Source organism: Mastomys coucha, unplaced genomic scaffold, assembly GCF_008632895.1.
Source record: "Mastomys coucha isolate ucsf_1 unplaced genomic scaffold, UCSF_Mcou_1 pScaffold9, whole genome shotgun sequence".
Lineage (NCBI taxonomy): Eukaryota > Metazoa > Chordata > Mammalia > Rodentia > Muridae > Mastomys > Mastomys coucha.
In genome coordinates, this window is record NW_022196915.1 from 62392637 (window position 1) to 62407873 (window position 15237).

Sequence of the window (15237 nt, forward strand, 5' to 3'; positions counted from 1 at the left end):
AAAAAAAAAAAATCAAAGAGCTTAAAGAGCCATTTTGCAGACAAAACAATTTCAGGAAAATATTTAGCTTACTAATGTCACAATGATGTCTGGTAATATTTGTGCTCTTGTTTTTTATTTAAAAATACAATAAAAACAATTTTAACTCAAGAGATATAACCATGCAATTAACACTCGAATCAAAATTTTCATATACTTTTGCAACATGTTGTTATAGTTTGATTCTTTATAAAAGCAAGATAGTAAATACCAACTTTCATTTAAAAGTTAAGACAAAATATAATCACTTCTAGCTAACTTTTTATTCCCCGAAACCTGACAAATATGTACTAATAGTCTTCCTAAAGTGTGCATACTGATGCCAAAAATTAAAACTGCCAACAGTGCCGGGCAGTGGTAGTGCATGCCTTTAGTCCCAGCACTTGGGAAGCAGAGGCAGGCGGATTTCTGAGTTCAAGGCCAGCCTGGTCTACAGAATGAGTTCCAGGACAGCTAGGGCCACACAGAGAAATCCTGTCTCAAAACACCAAAACCAAAACAACAACAACAAAACAAAACTCCCAACAGAGTCACCATCCATAAAGGGTTTTGTAAGTGTTTTAAACATGCTGCAACTTTATCCTAATACAAGATTTCCTTCCCCATTTTTTCCATAGAAGCATTGTCTTCAAAGCACCAAACAGGACAATCTCCTGCGCTCCTAAGAAAGACACTGCTCATCACTTCCCAGAACAACCTTCTCTTCCTTTGCTAGGAACCTAACTGATATGTTGGTGAAGGGGGTGGGGGTAGTATGCTGTACTCGGTTAAACCTGTTATTTCCTGGTGTTCTAGGGTTGGTAGCTGTGACCAGATTATTGTGTTTTTAACCAATGGCACAGAGATATATGTGACTTGTAATATGCTCTTCAAGAGCAGAAAGCCTGGCTGGGTCCTTTGCCTCCTTCCTCTTGCATCTATTGCTAACAAGATGCAGACATGATGGTTAGTTACAGCACTCATGTTAGATTAACTGTGAACAGAAACTACAAGCTAACAATAGCAGGGGGTAGCTGAAGACCACAGAACCAGAGTAGCAGGACTTGTCATCTCAGCACTTCCAACAGAGGGGTGGAATGTGTCTAAGTCATTGATGCCTCGAGATGCTGTCAATCTCAAGGAGATGGGGAGTGTCCACACTCTTACTTTACAGAATAGAGATCTACAGATAAGGACAGCTTGTCCAGTCCCACAGCTGGCAAGCAACCTTCAAGTACCAAGCTCGCACCAAGCTCTTAAAGAATCTGCAATACTGCCTTCGCACTAGACCTGAAGAACTCGGTGAGAAACCTAACCAAGAATATGAAGTCTGCAAATGTCAAGACAACACTGGAGGAAGGCAGGACCTCTGTTCATTAGATCAGGTCAGGCTTTAATTTAGTACAATGTAAAAAGCCACAGTTAACCATAACTGAATTGAGCTTGTCTTGATAAGTATGCTGCAAGAAAAATGAGGGCGAGAAATCCATTTCCTACTGGGGCCACAACTACAGAAGGCAAAAGAAAATAGGCAGAGATATGAATAGACAGGACTGGAGAGATGGTTCAGCAGTAAAAGTGGATGCTACTCTTGCAAAGACCAGAGTTCAATTCCCAGTACCCATGTCAGATATCTTATAATCTCATCTGTAACACCAGCTCTGGGAACTGATGCTCTCTTGTGACCTCCATGGGCCTGGGCATATGTGGGTAGGCACGTATGCACCTATGCATACATGCACACAACCTAAGAGTATGGACAGATGGCTAAGTGGTTAAGAGCACTTGCTGCTCTTGTAGAGCATATAGGTTCAACTCCCAAAACCCACATGACTGCTCATAATCATTTATAACTTGAGTTCCAAGAGTTATAAATGTCCCCAGTGCAGGGGACACAGGGTCCATGAGCAGCAGAGCTTGCTGTGGCAGCCATCTGGGCCAGCTCCCACCATGAAAGGATAAAAACTAAATTTGATTTACAGCTAGGTAGTGTTTTTCAAAATTCAGGCAAAGGAGAGGAAGGGGGATGGAGGGAAGGGAAAAAGGGCAGAGGATAACAACTGTCTAAAAAAATAGCATCCTCTTCTGATCTCTGCAGGCACCAGGCATGCATGAAGCACACAGATATACATTCAAGCAAAAAATTCATATATATAAAATAACAATAAAATAATAAATATTTTTATTTTAAATTTATTAAATAATAATTTTTAAAAGCCTCTGAAATTAACAAAAAAAATTTTTTTTTAAGTAACCAGGAAAGAAACCATTGCAAGGCAAGCAAAGTTTTGCATTCATATATAGAATCATCTCTGGATTAAGTTGAGATGATTCCAACCACAGCTGGGAATAACTATGAAACCAATCTCCAAAACTTAACTAAAAATTCTTTCAGGGAATATGAGTATTTAAGTATTTAAGTAAATGAGGGGAGAAAGGTATCTGTGTCAGGTAAACACAAGAGAAATGCCCATATATGACATACAGTAAATTTCAGCTTACAATATTAAAAACCATAAAGCACCGGGCAGTGGTGGCACACATCTTTAATCCTAGCACTTGGGAGGCAGAGGCAGGCAGATTTCTGAGTTCAAGGCCAGCCTGGTTTAGAGAGTGAGTTCCAGGACAGCCAGGGCTACACAGAGAAACCTTGTCTCAAAAAACCAAAACCAAAAACAAAAAACATAAAGCACTTTGATTACTGTTTCACAATATTAGGTAAAGAATAAAGAACACTGGAAAAGAAAATTGAATGTAAAACACTGAACTAGTGAGAGCTGAAGAACAAGGCAGTCAATTTCTAGAAACTGAAGACTGCGTGGAGAAAGTTCACTGTAAGGGCTGCCTCCACAGAGCTGCTGTGACTCTCGGATTTGTTTCCTAGTAGCCTACCCTGTTTTCTCAAATCAATAAACTGTAGTAAATGATTCAAACAATTAGGTATTTACTTCCAACAATATGTCAACAAAAACATCAAGAACAAAGAACACCAAATTATTATTGCATTTTACTTTATTTGTGTGTGTGTGTGTGTGTGTGTGTGTGTGTGTGTGAGGGGGAGAGAGAGAGAGAGAGAGAGAGAGAGAGAGAGAATCAGTTCTCTATCATATAGGTCCTGGGTGAGAGAGAAAGAGAGAGAGAGAGAGAGAGAGAGAGAGAGAGAGAGAGAGAGAGAGAGTGAGTGAGAGAGAACCAGTTCTCTATCATGTAGGTCCTGGGTGAGAGAGAGAGAGAGAGAGAGAGAGAGAGAGAGAGAGAATGAGTTCTCTGTCATGTAGGTAGGTCCTGGGTGAGAGAGAGAGAGAGAGAATGAGTTCTCTGTCATGTAGGTAGGTCCTGGGTTAGAGAGAGAGAGAGAGAGAGAGAGAGAGAGAGAGAGAGAGAGAGAGAGAGAGAATATCAGTTCTCTGTCATGTAGGTAGGTCCTGGGTTGAACTCAGATCCTCAGGCTTGGCAGTTGATGTATTTACCCACTAAGCCAATTTGCTGGTCCCAGGCAGTATTTGGGGTTTTTTTGATTTTTGTTTTTGTCTGCAGCCAACCTTATCCCTAGGTCCCAATACAGAGACTAGGGCCCATGAGCAGCAGAGCTTGCTGTGGCAGCCATCTGGGCCAGCTCCCACCATGAAAGGTTGGAAGCTGAATTTGACTTGACTGCAGCCAGGTAGTGTTTTTCAAAATGCACACAAAGGAGAAGAGGGTGGGGGTGGAGGGAGAGGGGAGGGGTGATGGCTGGAATGTGTTTAGGAAGCAAAACAGTTAACTGTTAACACAGAGAGCCCTTAAAAGCACCTCCAGGTTAGTGAGTTCTCTTTGAAGTTACTCCTAAATATATACAATCATCTATAAAATAAAACATAAAACTATTATTTTAAAGCTGCCCAAAAGATAAGTATCTATACAGAGACCACCAGGAACGAAAAGTACTTTGAAGTCAGAGAGATTAAGAAATGGAAGACATGAACAAAGACAAGTGAAAACTGATGTATGGCCTTGTACTCAGGCTACTTTAGCTTCTAACAACCTTGCTTTTCTTGAATTAGCAAGTCACAATGAAGACTGGACAATGCTGTCATTCTGAAGAGCTCAAGGCTTAGTAGAGTAGTTCACACCAGTTCTATAAAATCTTACAGAGAATAAAGGTTGACAACTGCATCAACTGGACACACACAAAACCTTACCTTACAATAAGGTAGATCACTATTTCATTTTGTTGTAATTTGACACATTCCAAAGAAATTCATTTTTTTTAGACCCATGTTTTTAAAACATCTACAACAGACACTTATTTGAAATTGTCTTCACAGTCTAAGATTCTTGCCTGTCCAAAATTCTAGCCCACGTCACCATGGGCTACTATTACATATGTAGAAGAGTAGCATAAGGATATTAAGGTAATAAACATGAAAGCAAAAGGATTTTTTTGTGGGAGAAATGCCCACCGAGGTGGCACCATTCCCTGGCCAGGATCCTGGACTGTGCAAATGGAAAAGAAAGGTAATGGAACAGCACCATGCTTTATCCCTCTCTGCTTCCTGATTGTGGATGTGACGCTACCAGCTGCTTCAAGCTTTTGTTATCTTCCTCACCACAATAGAGTATGCACAGTGAACCATGACCTAAAATAAACCCTCCTCCTTTAAACTGATTTCTTGTTAAGAGTATTTTGCCACACTGACAGGAAAAGAAACTAAGCTACTGTGAATAGGCCAATAAATTTCAAGTTGCCACTATTTGAAATGAGTAACTCTTCCCTTATTAGCCGCCAGTGAGGAGGGAAGGAGAGGTATGAAAAGAACTGATGCCATAGTACACATTTACTTTGGGGTTTAATGGCTACATGTGACAAAGATAAGGAAGCCTGGCCTACCTACCTACCTATCTATTCATTCATATTCATATTCATTCTCTCTCTTTCTCCCCCCCCAATTAAACAAACAAACAAAAAAAATCATGATTTCTGCCAGGCAGTTGTAGGGCACACCTTTAATCCCACTTGGGAGGCAGAGGCAGGCAGATTTCTGAGTTCGAGGCCAGCCTGATCTACAGAGTGAGTTCCAGGACAGCCAGGGCTACACAGAGAAACCCTGTCTCGAAAAAACAAAACAAAACAAAAACAACAGAAATCATGACTTCTTCAAGTCACATAAAGAAAATACTAAGACAAACATAAAAATTAATGCAACAGATTAAGGCAATTTATATGACAGCTTCCAAGTATAACAACCTAGAAATAATAACACAATCCATTTTGAAACAAACAAAACTTGAGACAATAAAAACAATTATTTTTCATGTTCTAATATAGACCAAATTGATCATAGCTCATAATTAACAAAACATACATATTAAAAACTGGATTTTAACACCAGGAAATAAAGGAAACAAAAACAATAAGTATGAGGAAAGAAAAAAAGAGCTGTATGGTTCAGGAAGCCAGTCGATTGTTCAACAAAGTATCTACAGTGCACAGACAGCTTGGAAAATAAACCTTTATGACAAGCTATAATTCTGATTGCAGTGTGAAAGAAATGTGTGTGTGTGTGTGTGTGTGTGTAACTATTTATCTAACACAGGCACAAAGAAGAAATGGGTCTAATGTATAGATTAAAGTGCTCCAGACTGGATGTTAAATTATAATTTTATGGCTCTTATCAAAGTAATGTAGCTATAGTAGGCAGTCTCTGAAGATAATAGTCAATAATAATAATTCCTTCCAGGGCTGGAGAGACAGACAGTTCAGTAGGAATAGCAAGCATTGGAACCCAAGTTCAAATCTCCAGGACTCATGTAAAAAGCCACACCTAGCTGCATGCATCAGTAAATCCAGGGATGGTAAGGCAGCGACACCTACCTCTGCTGAACTGGCTAGCTCCTGTTTAGTGAGAGGTTGGCCATGTCTTCAAAAACTAAGGACACATAGATAGAAGGAAGATACCTAGTGTTGGTCTCTACTGCACACATATATTGCTTCACCCCCACATGCACACATATGAACATGCACACACATAAACATGCACGCACACAGCTCTACACAGGTATTTACACATCTCTAACCACATATGTACTCCCCCTGCCCACCCCCCACTCAGATAAGAACCCCCTTTGTCTGAGATTGCATGTGGCTGGTCTCAAGAAGTGGAGTTAAGCTTCTTCTCCAGGAAAACACCAAATGGCGGATGACAATGGTGCAACAGGAGGGCCGAGAAGACCTGGGGGCCCAGGATTAGGAGGCCGCGGCAGCTTCTGCAGAGGATTCAGTAGCGGTCTTAGGGGCTGGTCTGGTCGAGGCTGTGGTCGAGGCTGCGGGGCTCGTGTAAGTAAAGTTGAAGACAAGGAGTGGATCGCTGTCACCAAGCTGGGTCGCCTGGTTAAGGACATGAAGATCAAGTCCTTGGAGGAGATCTACCTGTTCTTCTTGCCCATTAAGGAGTCTGAGATCATTGACTTTTTCCTGGGCGCATCCCTAAAGGATGAGGTTCAAGGTATTCATCACTATTGGGGACTACAATGGTCACATTGGTCTTGGTGTTAAGTGCTCCAAGGAGGTTGCCACTGCCATCCGAGGGGCCATCATCTTGGCCAAGCTTTCCATGGTCCCTGTGCAGAGAGGCTACTGGGGGAACAAGATTGGCAAGCCCCACACTGTTCCATGCAAGGTGACAGGCCGCTGTGGCTCTGTGGTGATGCGTCTCATCCCTGCCCCCAGAGGCACTGGCACTGCCTCTGCTCCTGTGCCCAAGAAGCTCCTGATGATGGCCGGTATAGATGACTGCTACACTTCAGCCAGAGGCTGCACTGTCACCCTGGGCAACTTTGCCAAGGCCACCTTTGATGCCATCTCCAAGACCTACAGCTACCTGACCCCCGACCTCTGGAAAGAGACTGTGTTCACCAAGTCTCCTTACCAGGAATTCACTGATCATCTTGTGAAAACCCACACCAGAGTCTCTGTTCAGAGGACCCAGGTTCCAGCTGTGGCGACCACATAAGGGTTTTTATACAAGAAAAATAAATGAATTAAGTCTGTTAAAAAAAAAAAAAGTGGAGTTAAGTTGGTAAGCAGTTAAAGGCACTTACTATGAAGCGTGAAGACCCAAGTTTGATCCCTAGAACCCACAATGTGAAAGAACTCAAATCTTGTAAGCTGTCCTCAAGAACATACCTATCCACACACCAGACAAATGTAAACAAGAAAAAAGGTTGGAGGAATCTATCCATTTTCCTAAGAAATCCTTGCACAGTGAATCTCATCTTGCCTGATTCCTTGCTTCCTAAAGGTCCTGGACTAAAAAAATCAGTTTGGTATGAATTTAGAAAATAATTATTTACTAAACAAAATAATTTAATGAATCCTCCTAGAGCATTTCCCCCTATTTTAGTTTTAAATTTTTAAACTTCAGAAAAACACTGAAGATAATATATAATAAACAGCTGGGCAATGGTGGCGCATGCCTATAATCCCAGCACTTGAGAGGCAGAGGCAGGCAGATTTCTGAGTTCGAGACCAGCCTGATCTACAGAGTGAGTTCCAGGACAGCCAGGGCTACACAGAGAAACCCTGTCTCGAAAAACAAAAAACAAACAAACAAACAAACAAACAAAAAACAAAAACAAAAACAAACAAACAAAAAAATATATATATACACACATACACATACACATATATATTATTTATATATATATTAAACACTTATGTGTCCCAAGCCTGAATTGGACTAAATTTAACACATTCTACTCATGAAGCAATTTAGATACAATTTTCCAGGAAGATGCCCACCAAATCAAAGTACAACTGCTGTGTTCAACTCCACAAGATAATTGGCCACCAAATCCCTCTGAGTTCTGAATAAAAATGGAAGGGGAATTACAATAAATAATCTGTAGCCACAAACAAAAGAGGGGGAAAACAGAAAGGAAGAAGGGGATGTGGAGGATTGTTTCCTTCTCTGAATTGAACTTGCCCGGTGACTAGAAGTGGCTAATTAACTGCAGCTGAAGAATGCTACCTACCTATGATGCTGAATACAGATGTTGGGCTGGATACTACACAGAGAGTACTGCAGCGAACGAAGGATGACCAAGGTACCCCTGCAACCCTGAACCAGTCAGTCAGTGAGGTAAGTCAGAAGCAGTGTCACAGCCAACTCACAGCTGGGGGCAGATGTGTGACCCTCTCACTGTTACCAGCTGTGAAAAAGCTGCCCAGCCTGACTGATGCCCACACACTTGTGGGAACGGTGCATCATTATCTTAAGCTCCATTTTGGGGTTTTCTTACCCAGCAATAAACTGCTAAAACAGTGATGAGAACCAGTAATGATCCCAAAGACCTCTCTGAAGGAAAGGACTCTGAATTCTCCAATATGAAATAAACACTTGTGCTGTGAGGGGTACAATAAATCAGCCAGGACATCTACAAACACAAGAAGCACAGCAGGCAGAATGTAAACGTCACTGGATGTGGTTAACACCTGACTAGACACAATTTAAAAACTCAGCGCCCAGTGAGCTAGAGCATAGAAAAATAAAATTTGCAGAGAAACAGCATGAAGGGGAAAGCAAACAACAAATAAACAAACAAAAAACAAAATAGAGATGCAGAAGATATAATCAAACAGCTGAGCATCTGCTCAAAACATTTGTTCAGTCAGGATTTGAGAGGAAGAGAAGGGCAAAGGAGAGTCAACACTTAAAGAGGCATCTGAAAATGTCCTATGACTGAAGAAAAACAGCAATCACTAGGCACAAAGTTCAACAAACCTAGGCAACTTAAGGAGTAACCTAATCACAAGATATACCGAGACTGTAAGTTATCAAAGGCCTTCTTTAAAAAAATGCATCCTATTTCAAGAAGTGTCCTCGTGTGATAGCTGGTAAAAGACTATCCCCCTGGAACCAAAATAAAACTCTTCCTTAACTTGGTATTTTATCATACCAACAGAAGAGTAACTAATACAAATGCCAATCACAATATTTGAATACTTTATGATTCTATCTATACGAAGCTCCCCGAAGGGATTACTATAGTATAGATAATAGCAGTAGAGGCTGGAGTGGGATCAATGGATAACTGCTAATTATATTAAAATGGTCCAAAATGAAATGTTGTGATAGGTGTATGGCACTGTAAATATACTAAAACTAGCAAACTGTGCCCTGTGAAATGTGAATTACAATTCAACAAAACTGCAATATAAAAAAAAGCAACAATGCAAACATACCTTTTTCTTTATAGACCACTAAGTAACGTCAAACTCACTTATCAATGTGATTGGATTATGAAAAACAGAGAAATTCAAAACCAGGAAGCTTTCACTGTAGAGCTAATTATCCCTATATATTACTCTTTGGAATGGCTCGGAGAAGAGAAATCCCCAAGGGAGAAGGACCCTGGATTTGCCTTCACATAATCCAGATGAGGCAGATATGAAAGAGGTAAATCATTAACAATTAGCCATTTATTAATAGTATGTGAAGATGGAGTTATGACTGAAAGTGGAGGGTTTATAAATATCCTCTGTACTATATTTTCATTTGCCATGTAAAAAGAAAAATATAACCATACGTAGCAAGCTTACAAAATATTAATAGCATTATGCAATCAGTTTTACAAAATTACCTGTATTTCTACAAAAATAATATAGCCAATGATTTTCCAATAAATCTGGTTGGTTGAACAACTTACACAACACTGCAGTAATCACTGAAACAAAGCAGAGTTCTCTAAAATGAAAGTTTACCACTTATGTATGACCTGATTTGATTTAAAGCTAACAGAATGTGATTCTTACTACTTATAAAATGTCAGTATAGCCAAGGAACACTAAACAGTAGGTCAAGCAGGCTGTATCAATATACCAACTCAAATTAGCTCCAATGAAGGCTAGGAATCATCACAATGGTAAGGATCTAAACTGAATTATAAATACTTAAAGCTATTACTTCCACTAATGATAACTGTGAATAATTATCAAAAATATAAATACTTTTACAAAGGTATTTAAAACAATTTTAAAAGTCACATATATTCCAGAGCTATTGTAACTGAAGTACTGTGCACTGCCTGAATAAAAGCCAAGATATAATTCTGTAAAACAGACTATCTATCAGAATGAACAGAGACAATGGTTTATTGTTGTACACTTTGCCCTCACTCTTCAGAAGAAACAACAAAGTGTACCCTATTGTACAGGATGATATCTGTAGCTGTGTGTGGGTAACTTCAAAAGTCAACACTGGGCTGATCTGTTGTAAGAAAGTGGTAACCCCAAATCACAGTGAGTGTCCGAGGAACCAAGTGCTAAATGTTATTTCTCTTTCCCCAACCCTTTACTTCTCAGTACTTGGAGATGTTGGCACCAAGTCCTAATCTGTGAAGTACACATTTACTATATTCCCTATGCATGTCCAGGGAACTCAGTCTTTTCATGAGCACATTTTTCTTATCAGAAGAGGGAAGGCAGGAGGCAGAGCAGCTGAACTCACTGTGTATGACTTCTAGCCCTACACCTCACACCTCATCAGTTCCAAGTTCCTCACACACCCGTTCCATCCCTTACAAATGCCACTTCAGTGTGCGCGAGGCTTTACATGCTGGTGTAAAGCACTCAACTGAGATGCTAGGAGCTCCTGGAAACCGTTCTCACTCAACCAACATAACTGTTGTTTTAGCAGGAGCGGGAGGGGGTTTTGCTTTGTCCTCTTTTGCTTCTACTAAACTCCTTCCCTTCCCACCCATCCTCTACACTCAACCCATTGGAAACAGAAACCATGCTTCTTCAGAATACTTAATATTCAGGGATAGCCATGTCCTTTGATCCACACCCCTCCTAGTCTTCTTCCACAAGCAGTCTAACCTCAAAACTAGGCACCTGGATGCCATCCTGGATAAGTTCTGGAATACCAACTCTCGGGCATTCATGTAGATTCTCTATATTCTCCAGCTTTCTGAAATAACTTCAAAGCTACAGAATCTACTAGAGTATAATTCACTCAAAAAGGTCTTTGCAAGGGAGAAATATTCCATGTACAAAGCACCTCATTAACTTAGAAAAAAAATGCCACTTGGTAGAAACAATTTCAAGAATAAAAAGCTCATGAAAAATAATTCAAATAGATTACCTGCATCACTGATTCAACTGACATTCAATTCCCACAAATACTTTCACTTGCTTCTAAGTCATGTAAGACTTAAAGTTAAGCCGGAGAAAAAAATTAACGGGAGCCCCAAATTAAATGATAAATTTATCAACCTATGTGTCTCAATGAGCTAACTCCTATCATATTTATTTAAAAAGAAAAGGAAAATAAATGTTGCTAGTGCAATTCTCTGGTCTGCCTTAACAGTGTTTCTGAAGCTTGGTATTTTTTTAATACTGTATTATTTCTAAACAACACATATATCCATGTAAAACCTATGCTTGGAAATGTAAAAAGGAAAGTATAGTAGAAGGGAGATGAGGTTGCTGAGGATATGTAGAGTATTAGTATAGATCTGTAAGTTAAAAACCAAAGGAGGAGTTGGATGTGGTAGCACACACCTTTAATCCCAGCATTTGGGAGGCAGAGGCAGGTAGATCCCTGTGGGTCTGAGGCCAGCCTTGACTGTACTACGCTAGTTAAGGCTACATACTGAGACCTTGTCTCAACAAAACAAACAAATCATCTATGTAGTACTGCTAAGATGGCTTAGCCACCTATGAATTAAGCTCCATCCCAAGGACCCACAAGGGGAAAAGTGGCTCTCTTGCTTCTGACCTGCCCTCCCCCAACACATGCAAAACACTTGAGAAAGGACAGGGGGTTGAAGGGAGGAGAGGGGAGGGAGAAGGGGTGAAGAAAGGAGGAAGGAAGGGAGAAGATAGGGAAGGAGAGGGAGAGGGTGAAGAAGAGTGGAAGGGAGAGGGAGAGGGAGAGAACCAGCCAAGGCATACATACATATTTGCTATAAGAGTATTACTCTAAAAGTATTGCTTCACTTTTCTGAATAAAGAGGTATAGTCTTGAATTGATCCCTCCAGAAGTCAGCTGAGAAACCTCTGAAAGGGAGGTGACTATCAGGAAACACTAGGAGAAGAAGTCAATGAAGAGACTAGCCTAGATACCCCGTGCTACCTGAATCTACTATAGACTGTTGCTTAATCCAGCTGCAGAACTCTGGAAGGCAGCATAGGAAACACCCTCAGAATACCCCAACTACTGGTTAATGGAATAACCACGTATTCCTACTAAATATTCTCAGGTCACATTGACAGGGTATCCATAGAGTTAAGGGCTGGCACTCTGTCCATCTCTTCCTGTAAGAAAACTAGTCAGCAGAAGAAACAGCTCTCAGGCAGAGACAGAGAAGCCACAATGTAGAAGCTACTCTAGGTACACAGAAATATTAGAACCAAGGGACATTCATGGGTGGGCACAGGCGTCCTTTATGCCAGTCTCAAGCCACAAGAGCCTGCCTATTTGTACATGCAAGAAACATCAGTGTTCACAGCAGATGAAAGTGATGAAAACTGCTCTAAACCACGTTTTTCCTTTGTTAAACAGTAGAGGTATTCATCTGAATAAATGGCCAAATTACAGTATGCAACAAGTTATACAGTAAGGAAAAAATGTATTACATCACCACAGGTATTAAATTCCACAGTCATATATGTAAGATATGTAAACAACCCTGGGTGGAGAAGGTTTTTTCTCTATGAAGAGAGACAACCATACTTTTACCCCTAAAACGTTTTTGAGAAAGGCTCTTCAGAAGGAAGGATGGGGAAGCAAAGCAGCGTGAATGTGTTGGACGGTCGGTGAGTGTCTGTAAGAAAGAGTCCCAACCCTGACACACATGCAGAGTGCTTTTAAAACAGCCATCAGCACAGACCTCGGCTACGTAGTCCTCTCCAAACACGGCAGTCTTTCAGTACACGCTGGCTCACTGTCAACATTCTCCCTGGCCAGGCCATGCTCTCTACTTCTACTAGTTGATAGGGAAATACAAGACTGTGGTTTCATTTCAGAACCTTAAAGTGCTTACTGATTTTGTATAATGGAATATAAAATGATGAAAGAAATTTATGCTAAACTTAAAATTAGTGAAATTGGTCTCACTCTTCTTTTGATAAATATCTTTCATATTCCAAGTAATAATCTAATATTATAAACTGAAGTTTGCATATAAATTATAAACAATGCCCCCCCTGTAACAGATATATTTGAAGCACTCCCTATTCATACTCTATGCACTGTCCTCTGCTTCTTAGATCTTGGTCATGTCCAAACATAACTGTTATCAACTTTACTCTGACAAACGAAAAATAATCATATATTCAGAAAACAGCCTATCCCCTAGCAGTGTCTCAAATGTGACCCCAGTGCCTTGGACTTGCCCTAGAAATGATTTTCTACTCTCACACATTTTCATCACACAAATTCTTCAGTCTGTAGAAAGATCATGCCACTGTAGCAGTAAGAATGACTTAATGAACTGCTTCTCCCCAATGATGCTATGCAATACAAACAATGCTTACTTGGGACAGAATTGTATCAAAATACAGAAAACAAAATGTATTTAAAAAGAGAAAATATTAAGCTGGGCAGTGGTGGTGCACGCCTTTAATCCCAGCACTTGGGAGGCAGAGGCAGGCGGATTTCTGAGTTTGAGGCCAGCCTGGGCTACAGAGTGAGTTCCAGGACAGCCAAGGCTACACAGAGAAACCCTGTCTCAAAAAAACCAAAATTTAAAAAAAAAAAAAAAAAAAAAAAAAAAAAAAGAAGCCACTGGAATTTGAGCATTCATTTGGGGATTTTATGTTGTTTGTACCTATCACAGTGGTTTGTGGTTGTGTATTTTGAAAAAGGAATCCATACAGAGGTGTGTACTGAGAAACTTAAGGGTGGAATGATAGGCTGGACTCCTAACAGGACCCTCCCTGCCAGCTGAACAGGGCAGTGGCTGTGCTGCACCTGAGTAACACTACCTATACCTGGCCTGCTTGAATGCAAAGAAAGACATGATTGTTCTTAGGGAGGCTTTAAAAATAAGATGGGGGCTGGAGAGGTGGCTCAGAGGTGACCGTTCTTCCAGAGGACTTGGGTTTAATCCCTAGCACGCATCTTGCAGTGCACAAACAACTGTCATTCAAGTTCCAGAGGATCTGAAGCTCTTTTCAGGCTTTCTCCAGCGCTACATACAAATTATGTACAAACATTCACACAGGCAAAACACTCATATGCAGAAAATAAAATTAAAACTAAAAGGTAAAAGACAACTGTAAAAACAGAAATGTTTAATTAATTCTGTCAATGACATAGTTTCAAAACCTCAAAGAAATAACTTACATAATAAAACCAGTTAAAGAAATAACTTACATGATGAAACCAGTTTTTCCCAGACTGACTTGGTTTGTAAAGTTGCTAAGTTATGCCTAAGAACTTGGGTATACAAGAGTCTAAAGAAAGAAGCAACTTCATGAACTGGAAGCAAAAAGAAACCATAAGGAGAAAAGACAAGTGTCTCTGTATCCCCTGCCATTCTCTCTGGGTGTGACAAGTTTTCTAAGCTCTTTTTTTTTTTTTAAAGATTTATTTTATTTTATGTGTATGAGTATACTGTAGCTGAACAGATGGCTGTGAGCCATCATGTGTGTGGCTGCTATTGAACTCAGGACCTCTGCCAGCCCCGCTTGCTCGGGCCCAATTCACTGTAGCTGTCTTCAGACGTACCAGAAGAGGGCGTCCGATCTCATTAAGGGTTGGTTGTGAGCCACTATGTGGTTGCTGGGATTTGAACTCAGGACCTTTGGAAGAGCAGTCAGTGCTCTTACATGCTGAGCCATCACCAGCCCCTCTAAGTTCTTCTTAATTGTTTTACCAAACTGGAAATAGCCAGGTTTGGTCAAAGGTAGGTATCAAAGTATTTCAAGAATAGGTAAATGTGGAGCTGGAGAGATGACTCAGCAATTGTTCTTACAGAAGACCCTAGTTTTATTCATCCAATAGCACTCCTATTGGATGGCTCACAACTATCTGTAACTCCAGATCTGGGAAACCTAATGTCGCTGGTCTCCATGGGAACCAATACTTATGTGTATATACCCACAAGCAAGCAAACACCAGCCCCCCACATACACACCTGACACATAGACACCCACACACACCTATACTTGGGAGGCAGAGGCAGGTGGATTTCTGAGTTCGAGGCCAGTCTGGTCTACAGAGTGAGTTCCAG

General features: G+C 40.5%; 1 protein-coding gene, 2 non-coding genes and 1 pseudogene across 3 annotated transcripts in view; 1 reads left to right on the forward strand and 3 right to left on the reverse strand.

The window, feature by feature from the left end:
• The window catches only part of Gtf2f2 (general transcription factor IIF subunit 2), a 120322-nt gene that overhangs the window by 73406 nt on the left and 31679 nt on the right, over positions 1 to 15237 (reverse strand). The window lies entirely within an intron of this gene.
• LOC116085489 lies at positions 1875 to 2002 on the reverse strand. The gene has a single exon (XR_004116593.1). It is a non-coding gene; the product is annotated as a small nucleolar RNA SNORA5 (small nucleolar RNA).
• On the reverse strand, positions 3544 to 3677 carry LOC116085488. The gene has a single exon (XR_004116592.1). It is a non-coding gene; the product is annotated as a small nucleolar RNA SNORA5 (small nucleolar RNA).
• LOC116085300 lies at positions 6191 to 7010 on the forward strand (annotated as a pseudogene).